The sequence below is a fragment of the Gobius niger genome (assembly GCF_951799975.1).
Source record: "Gobius niger genome assembly, chromosome: 22".
Lineage (NCBI taxonomy): Eukaryota > Metazoa > Chordata > Actinopteri > Gobiiformes > Gobiidae > Gobius > Gobius niger.
In genome coordinates this window covers 19,287,801-19,297,622 of record NC_136873.1, presented here as the reverse complement: position 1 = coordinate 19,297,622, position 9,822 = coordinate 19,287,801, and the positions used below count along the sequence as shown (strand labels likewise).

The 9,822-nt window shown below is 43.1% G+C and overlaps 1 protein-coding gene across 1 annotated transcript in view; it reads left to right on the top strand.

The window, feature by feature from the left end:
• The first annotated feature begins 512 nt into the window (after positions 1-512).
• The window catches only part of b3galt2 (UDP-Gal:betaGlcNAc beta 1,3-galactosyltransferase, polypeptide 2), a 33,114-nt gene continuing 23,804 nt past the window's right edge, over positions 513-9,822 (top strand). The window contains exon 1 of the mRNA XM_079580972.1: positions 513-1,479. The gene's annotated coding sequence lies outside the window, so the exon portion shown is untranslated. The remainder of the gene's footprint in view (positions 1,480-9,822) is intronic.

Sequence of the window (9,822 nt, the reverse complement as noted above, 5' to 3'; positions counted from 1 at the left end):
ACGCAGTAATCTTCACTTTACTGTGCGGATGCCAAACTACTCCTGGTATTATTACGCCTTACAATATACTTCCCCCTTTTATCCGCTTAGAAAATCCACATTGTTTAATTGTGTGTAATTATAATTTGTAGTGTAACACTTCACGTAACCATATTTAAATAGGGAAAACGTGGAAGAGCTTGGTAGCTTCTATCTTCACCTGTTTTGGGGCTATAGAGGAGAGAGGGAGAGGCTAAATGCTAACGGCGTCTGTGCTGTGTTTACGTGACTGAAGGCACGGGTGAAGATCAGACAGGTCCTAAAGAACTCGTCAAAGCTAAGGTAAGAACATATCTCAGTATGTAAAAACGGTGGCCTATTCCTTTAAGGGGTACTTTGAGTAGAAATCAAAAACTCAAGGGATTCCAAAAAGATTGGGGAGCACTGATCTAAATGACCAGTGACATAAACAACTTCAAAGCTACTTTTCCAGTAGATATATAATTAAATAAATGCTCAGTGGAAGCTTTGCACTTCCCCTACACGTCCTGCACCAAAACAAGCGGCCTTTAAGAGGGTTAAAACACAACGCGCTTTACTGCTTTATTGAGCGACATGTGCGTGTGCACGGTCCAATTATTCACACCACGTTATTGTTCGCCTCGTCGGATTCCGAGCGCCTCTCGCTTTTTACGCACGCTCCCTGAACGAGCCACGGCGGCTGCGTCACGTGACCGGCCCCGCTAAAGAGTGCGGTGACGTGGGAGCGCTCCGTCAGAGTAGCAGCGGTGCCTCACTGCCTCACTGCCCGGCCTGAGAGCTCCCCGGGTCGGCTGCGCAACCTGACAGGCGTCGGTGCTGGCGCTGGAGCCCCGGACGCGCCACTGGGGACATTCCTTCACAGGCGGAACGAGACGGGCCGCTCCGAGACTGGGAGAGGACTCTATCATTTATTTCACAAACAGGGGGGATCGTATTTAAAAAAGGGGTGTGTGGGGATGTCATTTTTTAATTAAATGTTTGCTGATCCCAGGAGCTTGCGAGCATCACTCCTGAGTCTATCCCTTTTTTTTTTTGCGGGACACATGGATAACGATCCGCGCTCGTCCATCCTCTCAATCATGTAACTCCAAGTTGGGAGAAACAATTGGTGAACATTTGTGCTCTGTAGCGGTGTCGTGGGTGTTGTTTTCGAGGCACAGCACGCGAGAGGAGAGAGGCGACCGTACAGTGCGCATCGCTGGAGGCAGAAGACCCCCGCTCACCTCCCCGCAGGTACTCGCATCCGCCGTGGGGGGGCTTTAACCAGACCGTCGCTGCGAATCGCGAAACGATGGGCGTACCGGGACTCTACCGGGAAAAGGACGAGCTGGTGGATGCGTGGAGCTGTTTACCATGAAGCAGCAGCAGCAGCAGACGCGGCGAGGGGAGACAGAGCGGACGAGGCGCTCCGTCAGCCCGCAGCAGCAGCGTTAAGAGGGGGAAGGATCCGGGAGGGAGGTAGGTGTGCTCCGCATCTCATCCACGGCCCCGCCACATGCTCATCATTCATTTAGCCCCGTGCGCCCTCCCCTCCTCCCCCCCCCTGTCTCTCTCCCCCCCTCCATTACACCCAGGCTCCGCGCTCGTGCGTCCATCAATCAATGCGCGCTGCCCTTCCCCTGTACAGGACCACAGCTGTTTACGCACACGCTACGGAGGAGGCGTTCTAGGAAGAATAGTACACGGCCAAACGCTCGTTGGATAATCACATGCATACATTGATGAGATTTTGAAGGCATGCTGGTGTCTTATTTATATCAAGGAAACTGAAAATGAGAAGAATTGAGGTTTAATCCACCTGGAAAACGAGTCTAATCTACACATGAAGGTCTTTCGCTTTTGCACTGATTCTGGGAAGCTATGACTTCAGGGGCCTTTTCATCAAAAATACTGCACATTTCTAATAATAATAATAATAGTGATGGCGCTTCCCAAGCCTGAGTAAACAAGTTTCCCAAAGCGCCACACTGTAGTCGGTAATCTTGCCGTGTTCAAAAGCAGGAACTTTGTTAACAGCCAACAATCAAATCTGGAAAAGTTACATATCGACCCAATCACAAAATGTTGTCACGTCAGGAACCGCTCATGACTCCTTTGTTTTCTTTTTTTTAGTGGCAAAAACGATGTAGATGGTTCACATTTGTCTCCGTTTTTTGGCCGATGCTTTGTAAAATCACTAAAACCGGGATTTCTGATTGGTCAATACGCCTGTCAATCACGCCTATCGGGAAATCAAAGAAATCACCCCCTGATCCCAGACCGTCTTTGTAAAGAGTAAAAGTGTGGATTCTGGCTGGCGAGGCTGGTCCTTATTCATTCACACCACAGTCGCTGGTGGTAAACTACTGTAGCCTCAGCCGCCCCTGGGGTAGGCTGACGGAGACGTGGCGTCCAATCTGCCAAACTCCACAGAAAGGCCGGGGATCAAACTCGGGACCTTCTAGCTGCGACGCCTCTGTGCCACATGAGTCTTTCTTACAAGGACTCCACAATTTAAAAAACAATAATTCGGAAAATTTTGCAGAAGGATTTTTTCAATAATTCATTTCTAGACATTTTTTTTTTCGCATTGGAATGAGTAAATTAGTAATACCTACATTTTTTTTCATAGTGGCTTTGAGTGTCCAAGTTTAAGGTGTTATTATTACTGCATAGATATCCCATATATGGATGGGCACCTCTACATTTATCCCTATACCTATGTGCAGTATTTTTCTATAATTATTTAAACTAATCTGCATATAGAAGGCTACGTCCACATTTTGCCATGAAGCATATCCATAATTATTCATTTATGCGTGAATGGCGGCAGAGGGGGTTAGTAACAAGTGTTGTACTGGACTTTTGAGGATTTGAACTTAACTCGAGTTGTCTTTGTTTTGAGAACTTATTACTTTTAATGCACAACATTTGAAAGATACAGTAAACATAATACATTCTACTCCACTACATTTCTAAGGCTCCAAAGTAACAGGGTCCATTTGCCCATAGCCTAGACTGCGCTCTAAATTATTATGCAAATTGTATTTCAGTGTCATAAAGGTAAAAAAATAAAAATAAACGTTTTCTATATGATTAGTTGTCAGGTTAGCCCAGTTGAGGGAAAAACTACTGAAAAAGGATGCCTTGGACTAGGTATGAAAACCTTTGATATTTCACAACAGATTAAGCGTAATCATCGTACTGCTAAGCGATTCAGAGCACACATGGGTTTGAGCAGATAAAAGCACAATAAGGACGGTTTCTGCCAGACAAATACATCAGATTAAGAGAACAGCTGCTACAAAGCAGCAGACAGGTATTTGAAGCTGCTGGTGCCTCTGGAGTCTCCCGAACATCAAGGTGTAGGACCCTCCAGAGGCTGCAGTTGTGCATAAACCATCTAACCGTCTAAACTGTTAATTGAACAGAAACGGCTGCAGTGGCTCAGAAATACAGACTAATTTTAAAACAGTCTTGTTCACTGATGAGTGCGGAGTAGCCCTGGATGGTCAGATGTATATATACTGTATATAAATAAGGCACTTTGTGCATAAAAAAAGACCTGCTAACCGGAGCATTTTGCGGGGCAATCAAAAATACAATTGTGGCCGATAGCCATATTGGTAATTCCATACTGAGACATGTTCTTACCTGAGCTTAGACAAGTTGATACTGTCTGGTCTTTGCACTTAGTCATGTAAATGTTGTTAGCTTTTAGCCTCTCCCAGCAAAGGTATAGCCCCGAACTGGGGTGAAGTTAGAAGCTACTAAGCTCTTCCACATTTTCCGTAGTTAAATACAGTTATGTGAGCCGTCACACCATCCAAGTCTAGACACACAAAATGAAACATGCCGATTTTCTAAGCGGATAAAAAGGGGAACTATATTGTGAGACGATATTTCTGTGCGGATGTTGAAGTACTCCAGGTGTTATTACGCTATTCCTTTAAGTTTTGTAACGTGCAGATGTGCGACATATTTCTCCGGACCATATATGGAGTATAGTGTCATCTCGGGGACCCTTCAGGACACGTCGATGTAAAATATGTCAATATTTGTGAAAGAATACCCGAGGGAAAGATGGCATTGTGAAGCAATGTTTTCACTACTTCCGGGATATCTTCCCCTCGCTAGCCACAAAACATCATAAAACAAGCATTGTACGCAGTAAATGTAGTCATTTTTATACTCTGACATGAAAACCAAGATGTTGAAATCTCCACATTGACCACTGCTTCAAAAATCAATACTTTGACCTGCTGTGCCTCGCCATAGACTGCGCTATCGCTGAACTCCCGTGATCTGCAGGTTATATCCATTTAATCATTCACCTGGTGCCCAAAGATGTAGGTGGGTGCTCAAGCCACGCAGCACCCACGGGATGGGCCGTATGACCATAATGTATTGCGAGAGTTGCAAGAGAACAGAGAGCCACAGGTCTTTGAACTAAACTCAAGACAAATAAAAGAAAACAGATGTTAAATATTAACCGTTACGATGAAAAGTCGCCGCTGACCTTTAGCTCGAGCAGTCAAATGATCGATAGCTTCCTCCTCAGGCAAAAAGCGATAATCCTCCTCAGGCAAAAAGCGATAATCCAAACTGATCTGATTAATCTTTATCTATAAATAGGAAACTCTAAAGTGTTTATCAGATATATCCATTATTACCCAAGTTTAGTAAACATTAGAGCAGGTGAGGGGCGTTCACTCTGATGGCGATTCGGACGCCCCGCTCACATGAATTAATGATAATTTTGTACGGCTCACTAAAAAGGCTCTTTTGACTCCCAAATGGCTTTTTTTTTTTTTTACATATACAGTTCAAATTTCAGACAAATTGTGCAGAGATGTTGATTCTTGGCCTGTTAAATGAGCCTTTCAACTACTCCCAAGCACAAAACAATAACTATATAACTGCTATTATATGGCTTATAGTGGTCTGTGCCCACACTTTTAAAGCTGATGTGACTTTAATTGATGCACTATTTTATTTACAGTAAAAATCCTTAGTGTTTCTCCCCAGTCCCTCTGCTGCCTGTGTCTGCTCCGCCTTGGTCCTGCTCCAGTCTGTAGCTGCTGCACCTCGCGCGGAAATGACTTGGACTACAGCGTCAATGCGGTCACTGCCTTTCGTCCTACGCGTGGATACCAAACAGTCAGTATTTGTGAATGAATAAGCGTGGGAAACACGAGGGTCCGCGGTGTTGCTGTTCTCATCGGTGATGTTGATGAGCAGTTATATTAATCTAACTTCTGTCAGAATAATGGTCAACACCGCACCCTCATCTCGTATTATCCTTAAGAAGCAGGAATAATCTTGATACCTGAGTTTAAAAGATGAGATATCGTTTGGCCTTTCAACATGGAAGAAAGCTGCTTTTGTTTAATGCCTTTTTTAGCTGAATGTTTTACAATCTATTTAGCCTACAAAAGTTGATGACCTCTTTATTTCCACTTAGCGTTATGTACAAAATCATGTTTTAGTCCAACTAGGTTTATTTGGTCTTCTAATAATGATGGTAGCTGGCTGTAAGCAGACACTGTCTTCGGGATTATGTGAACCAGAGAAAAACAGACATTAGGGAGCAGTTGGACAGCTGTTAGACTATTTTCTACGATGAATCAAAGATATGATGAGGAGAGAGAGACAGAAATGTGAACATTTGAAGTTCGATATATTGAGGTAGGAAGATATTTGCGATAAACGATTGAAGACCTTTTAATGCCGTGGAAACGAACTAAAGCTGAAAAATGGCAATAAGGCTTTTTTAGAATAGAACTTAATCCTTGAATATCCCACAATAAACATGAAATACATGAAAATACAACTTCATTTGGGTAAAAAAAATAAAGGACACTTTTGATTGATGTGATGGATTCGTGGAACGGGCCAAACAGTTACCAGAACAGTCATTAAACACCATTATAAAGTCCTGATCAAAAGATTAACAATTTGCGGCATGAGCTGCAGAATCTGGGCCTCTTGCAGCGTAAATGAATAAATAAAATAAAATGTATCTTAGAACCGGGGTGTGGCATCATGTTAACATTCTTTGTATGGTAAATGTGCGTTCCTCATCCTTCTCCCTGGTACATTACAAAGGTATTCATAAACATTCAGTCATCACAACAAGTCCCTAAACAAAATCCCTTCTATGTTGCCTGATACTTAAGCCATCCTTTCCACATGTTGTTAAACCTATCGACTTCCAATCTAATGGGCGCAGCTAGCTTTTCCATATTATAGATGTTTAGCATTCACTTTGCCATCTTCTGGTTAGTGCTTTCCTACTCGCCAACAACATCATTCGAAGCATTTTATACTCGTCCCTTCTTTTCAAATTAAGAGTCTCAACTATGATACATTTAGGCAGAAATGTGAGAAATTCCAGACTGATGATTACTTTTTCTCGCCACTGTACATAATTTCAAAACTGGTTGGTATTTTTAATTCTAAAAAATTAAATACATTGGACACTTTTAATTGTGTCCAATATTGAGTTATAAGGGAGCATCCCCAAAAGATATGGAAGTGATTTGCTTTAGTCTCACCACAAGTTCCCCATAATTTGGTATCTCCATGTTTTCTCTGTGCAGGCGTCACAAAAAACCTTGATGTAATCTTCCATCCATGTTGCCTCTAAAATGAGGAATTTGAGATTTTCCACTGATATTTCCTCACAAGCTCTATGTTAGTAAATAGTTTTAGGTAGGGTTATTGGACTGCAGATGGCTCCAGTAATGGTTTCATTTGGGTCAAACATCGTCCAGTGTCTTGATGGACAGACAATCGGATCCTCCGGCTTAGTGCTGGGGACATTTGTTTGAGTCTTCCGCTTGACTTTTTTCTTCCATAACCCTCAGGATCTTTGAAGAAATTCCAAATGTCTTACTGCGTCCCACCTCAGCAGCGATGCCGCACTGTGAGAGGCCCTGCTTATGCAACTCAACACTCACACCAAAGTCTAAAGGAGAATTCTTCTTTGCCTTTGCATCAGGATGTCAGGACAGTGTGAAAACCTGACAGAAAATGGCACTGAATCCACATTTTTGCACAGATTTGTCCTTTTGATCATCCCATTTAAAAGGTTCACTCATTCTTCTTGTTCCAAATTGAAGTTCTACATGGGGGCGTGGTACAATCCAAATAATGCAAAATGTCGGGACTGTATTATCCAAAATAATTCCCGAGTCCTTTACACTAGCCTGGAAGTTCATGAAATTGTGTTTTTCCCACAAACGTCTGAGTTTACAATACACTAAAGGAAGACAAAACTAATTTCATTCCATTACAAAAAATCCACTTTGGTGCCTTTAATCCATCCATCCATTCATTTTCTTCCACTTGTCCGTTGCCGGGTCATGGGGGCTGTTGGAGCTGCCCAAATCACATTGCACCAGCCACTTATGGCTCCTCCTGCAGGTGGTGGGTCCACAGAAGGACGGCCTCATGAATCAAACCGGGCCTGTTAGTCTCTCATAAGGGGCTTCTGAGCCGCTCTTTGTCTGACCCGTCACCTATAGGACCTGTTTGCCCTGGGAGACCCTACCAGGGGCACGAAGCCCCCGACAACAGAGCTCCCAGGATCAATCAGGTGCTCAAACCCTCCACCACGTTCAGAGGGCTGTTGCAATAGGGAATGGTGCCTTTAAGTTAAACTATTTTTAAAAATGTAACGTAGCAACTTTTACTTTTAATGGAGGAATATTTGACCTGTAGTTTCTGTACTTTTACACAATGAATGAAATAAAGTTTTTTGACCACTGCTGCTAAAAAAACATACAACACAATCCGTCAATGAACCCATGAGCTTTGTGCTCCGAGGCGAGAGCCCTAACCCTAAACCGCTAAGCCACCGTGCCGTGTGAAAGGGATCAATAAAGCAGAACATAGGAGCTGTAATACCACTTTGGCACCAATACAAAGACGACACACGGCTTAAATCTCCATCTGACGACCCTTATGTAACATCCGCACGTCCTGTTTGCAGATTAGAGCTGCGGCATTTGACCCACATGTGTCCAGCAGCTGTCCGGCCATGGCCCAGCTGCTCCCATGGGTGCTACCCCACTCTCCATAAATACACTCTCTCCACCGGCCTAAAGGGCGCTGCACCCGTGTTCACGGAAATGCACCGGGTTCATTTTGGTGACATTTCGCAACAAAAATGTGTTTGGAGGGGCTTTCTAAGTTAGGAAACATGTGCGAGAACATTTCCCCAGTCTTTTGTGGTGGGTTTCTCCCGGAAAGGAAATGACCGTTATTGGATCATAGCGTCATCCCGAGCTCTTAGATGTAAAATGGCAATATTTGTGCGCAAAAAGAAGGATCAGCAGATATTTAATACAGGGGTTCACTTACTTATTTTGTTCCATTTTTCCTCCACACATGACGTGTGTTTCTCCCAAACTATTAAACTTTGGTTTGCGAAAGAGCTCTTGGATATAATGTGGCCTGATGGACCCAACATTTATTTTTTTTGGGAGGAACACACAACATCATGTGTGGAGGAAAAATGGATCAGCACATTTGTATTTGTATTTATTTATTTAAAAGGGACAATGCATTTACACAAAGTACAGTATGCTTAAAATGCAGGATTATAGCTCAAGCATCAACATCAAACCCCTCTCCTCACTGTGAAGTCTGGAGCAGGAACATCATGGTGTAAGGCTGTTTTGTTGCCTCATCAGTGGAAAAATGTATTCACAAGTTTATCAAGATATTTTTGCAGAAAAACCTCACAGACACTCACAACAGCATGTGAATAAGTAAGTGAACCCCTGTATTAAATATCTGCTGATTCTTCTTTTGCAGCAATTACTGATTCCCTGTAGTTGCAGATTAGACGCTCACAACGATCAGGATGAATCTTGGACCATTCCTCTTTACAAAACTGCTGCAGTTCAGCGAGATTTAGGCGGTGTACTTACTTATTCCTCCCTCTCCTGTGAATGTTTACATGTTATGGCCATTAAAATGTACATGTTTGGTGGGTATTAGTTCAAGCAGACACTGTTCTTATGATTTTAATAAAGATCAGACCACATTGACCAGTTGTGGTCAATGAGCCTGGCTTTACACACTGAGCTTCACACAAGCTCATTGTGTAAAGCTTCACACAATGAGCCTGGCTTTAGACATGTGTGGTTTATTGCAGACTTTTCATCAACAACGAGCTGTAGTCGATTATAACAAGCTAACGGGGTAACCTCGAAAAACCATTGTCCACCTGCACAGATAATGTCCGTCTTTTGAATCCTATGGGTTCCTGCAGATCCTGGTGTCGTCCATGGGGGTATAGTTAGAGATCCATAGGGCATGGCAGTAACAAAGAGCGACGAGAGCCTCCAAACAGCAGTTATTTTTCAGGCAAGAGCCCCTTCTAAGCGTCCGGTGTGGAAGGTTCGTCTCCAAATCATATCCTGTGTGGCCATTGTTCACAAAGTGATAAACAGTAGCTCCTTTATACAATATAAATTAAAATGCACCGATCGTAGTTTCAATACTGTGGAGTGTTGTGATGCCACAGACAGCGTGTGGAGGGGGCGTGTCAGAAAGGGTCAGGGAGCGTCTTAAAGAGACAGAGGCCTATTTCAAGACGTTCAGTGCAGCCATTTTGAAAGATCAATTTTATACAAGGCAGTTATTTTAATTTACTGAATTCACAGACCAACAGAAGGTTGCGTCATCATTGTAGTGTGCTATAGACTGGTGCTATTTGATTGAAAAAAGCATAATACCCCCTCTTTAATCAATGATTTATTTTTACACCACAACAGGAAACAGGAAATGCCTTCTGGCCTTTAGTAAAAT